The 3,955-nt window shown below is 48.1% G+C and overlaps 1 protein-coding gene across 5 annotated transcripts in view; it reads left to right on the forward strand.

Moving 5' to 3' along the window:
- LOC143146907 (lachesin) overlaps window positions 1–3,955 on the forward strand; it is a 58,733-nt gene that overhangs the window by 46,014 nt on the left and 8,764 nt on the right. The window lies entirely within an intron of this gene.

Below are 3,955 nucleotides of genomic sequence, written 5' to 3' on the forward strand. Positions count from 1 at the left end.
CGGTCGAGATTCATGGGCCGAGATTTTTCTGATCCGAGTATGATATATAACGGGATCGCCCCGTAGGACGTTTCGATTATAGCGTTTTATACGCTTTTAAACGGGGAGCTGGACGGTGGTTTATAACCCGCGAACCGACAACGGGAAAGGAACGCGAACGAACGAGTGTCGTGGATCGCGACGATCGATCCCCGTTACCGGGTGCGCGGTATCAACTTGTTAATTAACATTGTTGCGTTTCTCCGCGAGCTACGAACGCGTGTATACAACGCGCATAGAGAAAAGTTCCCGAACGGTAACGCGATTAGCCGATCGATTCGAGTTAATTGGATTAACGCGCGCTTTCGTCGTTTGCAATCATTAAGGTTTCGCGTGGAAAAATTGCAGACTGGTGCCCCATCTTCCATCGTTAATTAACCGAAACGACGCGATCGGGAAGAATGGATCGTTGGACGGTCCCGATCGGGCCGCGCGAGCGCTCGTGAGTTCCCCCGCGTTCGAAAAATCATATCGAATTACAAAGAATAAGAAGTCACGAGGTAGAGGCACGTTTAACGAGGGCACCGAGCCGGAAGGGACTCACTTTCAACTTTTCAATCGATACGATATCGCGGTATTGTCCCCCGAAATAAAGACAGTCTTGGAGCTCGGCCCTAATGACGTCTCATTAAAAAACGTAATTAAACGATTCGAGACGCGAAATTCTCCTTCGGTGATAAACGTCCCATTCAACGGTAGCACGTTGACCTTTTCGACGCGGCGTGTCTAATTTTAATCATCCGATATTGCTACATCACCCTTAAAACTTCCAACAGTGTAGAAGCGTGTACATCACGCCACATTTAATAAGCAACTCAATTTCTACGGGGTATCTAGACGCTGGCTAGAATTTCTTTCGTCCCCGAAACTAATTAAGACGCTAAATTACAAAATGGATCTCGGCCCGATTCTTCCCGAATGAATAATTAAACCCTCGTCCCGACCAATCGAGCGAGCAACAGTGCAATCGTTGCCCATTCGAAACAGCGTTCGAACCTTTCGTCGGTATTACGATCGGCTTTATCGAACGATACGTGTCTTCGGGTTATCGTCTGCACGGAACATCGATGCTCGTGTCACGAATCGTTGCTCAATGGCCATAGATTTTTAATTGGTCAACTGCTGTCAACATCGCTACCTTTGGACGGATAATGACCACGAGACGAGTCTCCTGTGTCGATGAGTCGTTCAAATACTCGATGGGGTTGCTTTCAATGCCGGTGAAACTACGGAACGCTTTTTCTTTTTTTTTTTTTTTTTTCAAAAGGATGGAGCTTGCACGTGCACGGAAACCTCGGGAAGCGTCAGCTGCAAAAACTCGAAAGCTTCGAATACCTCGATAACGCGACGATTTTACACTTTGGTTTCAAAACGATCGTTAATATCGTTATTAACGTTTTTATTACCCAAACGTAAAAGTACAGACGCAGGAATGTAAATAAATAAAGCGGAAAGTGCTCATCGTGTGTAAATGGCGACGAGTAATTGAATTTGCTTTTATTAAAGTCTAACTTCAACATTTACTTTCCACCCGTGGGAATATCGCGATGCGCGCATCTGTACCGTGTTTACTTCTGTCTCCCGGTAAGTTCCACATTGGTTGTTTCGTACATCGAAACACAATTAATTACGAAAACGATAAATTAATTATTTTTCGTTAAATTGATTCACTTACCTCGGTTCGCAAAATCGTGCACAACTTCCACTTGATTGCGGTACTTGTACAGAGTTGTCGGTGATTGTACAACTCTGTGTAACTTTTGCTTTGCCCGCTGCGTTGAAAGTGTTCCGAGTAAAAAAAAAAAAAAAAAAAAAACATTCTCGAACGAAAGCTTGAAAAATACGTAACAACTCGCGTTATAAATTGTATACCTTTTATACTCCCCTCTAACGAATATCTTGCGCGATGAAGTTCGGTAATAAGTTCGTACGAACGAAACAAACGGGTAAGTTTACGTTCAATCGGTAGAAAACTCCATTTTCGAGGCACGGACCGAAACTGAAAATGGCGTTTTCGCTGCAAACGTCTCCCCTTTTTCGCGCGTGCTCGTTTCCGAGATTCGATCGGGTTTAAAAGTCAAATTTTTTAATAAAAGGGAACGAAAGGGTCTTTCGTCGCTTTTTTTCCCGCAACGAATTTTCATAGCCGAAAGTGCAATTCTTTTTCGAACGTCACACGCGATCCAGACTGCGCGGAGGTAGCCAGATGGCGATACAGATAGAGCGCTAGTCACCGATCGGGCTAGGTGCACATTGAGCGCAGGTTGACGCAGCTCGGCGTAAGCTCCAAATCGCGCAGCGCAGCATGTTCCGCAATGCACGTTGCACATCGATACGTAGTTTCTGCTTTGTTCGTCGTCTCGTATCGATTTTATCGATTCCATTGAATTCACGTCGTACGAGAATACGCGGGAACGATCGTTTCGATCGAGGGAAAGAAACGGAGCAAAATTCGGGATCGCGTTCGGATACGGTGGACAATAATTTAATGAACGAAATGACCAAAAAATTGAGCAAATCCATTCCGAGAAGCAGGGATACGCACCGAAACGTGAATTTTAATGGAAAAATTATTATCGCCCGGCAACGATGACCCGTAAAACTCCGATACAACGAAACAACTGTACGAGCGGGAAAATAATCACCGATCGAACGAAATTCTTTCCCAATTTACATTTTTGCGCCGCATCCATTATACGGTGCAAACCCCGTGCAGTTTCCGCGTTAATCGTTCCCGCGTCGCGTGACAACGCGCCGCCCGGAATTATTTCGCATCGTTTGAGAAACAACGGTTCGACGAGATTTGCACTTTCGTTTGTAAATGTTCCATCGGGAAGGAAAACACCCGACAAAGAGACGTCCGACTGTTTTTTACCGAGATTCGTGTACCGGCGGGGTCGTAACGTCGATACACGGGGGGTACAATTAAAAATTTGGTCGCTCGACGCTATTCATCTCGGAAAGGAGCCGCGAGAGCTTCGAATATCTCGATGGGACGACTGTTTCACAGCCGGGATTAGAAGACACGTTCCCAATTGCTGGAATACCGCGTCCCGGGGCGGAAACGAGAAACGAACAATGCGCGAAACCGTCGGCGTCCTCGAAACCGTGACGTTTTAGTACATTTGGTGCGCGCGGGCGCGCGTTTCGTGTTCCCGTCTACTCGAATTTGGTTTTTATTCGTACAACAGAGCGAATGCTTGCGCTCCGTAACCGATTGAATGCCCGGGCGAAGCAACCCGAGCGTGGATGGTTCAAAAGAACGCGGCCGTGCCGCGCGGGGAACCGCTTAAAACTCGATCCACGCTCACGTTCGCGTGCGTTCGTCCGTGACGCCCGGGGAACGGAAGCTCGTCTGGGAACAGGGTGTAGGACAGGGTGGTAGGAGGGTGAAGGTTGGGTGGGTGGGTCGTGGAGGATGGGGATGGATGAGCAAAAGCGTATCCGGGAGAATGGCGAAGGTTTTGCCCCGTGTTTACAGTGTTCTGTCACACCTGATCCTATAACAGACTCGGGGGCGTCGCGTCGGTCCGCGTCGGTGAGCGTACAAGCGGACGCGACGACGGTCGGGTAAACGAACGCCTGGTAAGAGGGTGGCGTCATACTTCTGGGACGAGGGTAACTTAAAATTCTCCGAGCCCCGTCATCGTGAAGGATAGCGCGAAGGTTGCCTCGTCCGCTAGACGGCCAAATGAGAGCGAACACGGAGGAGAGAGAGAGAGAGAGAGATAGATAGATATATATATAGAGAGAGAGAGAGAATTTTCGTACGCTGCCCCCGTACAACCCTTAACCAGCCGCGATGCATACCTCACCCTTCCCGTTTCCTCATAACCGCCTTGGACCCTGGTAAACAATACGGGGGACGGTACGGTAAGCAGCTCACGTCTGACGCGTCACGTTCTGCCATTTGCAG

Source organism: Ptiloglossa arizonensis, chromosome 5 (genome assembly GCF_051014685.1).
Source record: "Ptiloglossa arizonensis isolate GNS036 chromosome 5, iyPtiAriz1_principal, whole genome shotgun sequence".
Classification (NCBI taxonomy): Eukaryota; Metazoa; Arthropoda; class Insecta; order Hymenoptera; family Colletidae; genus Ptiloglossa; species Ptiloglossa arizonensis.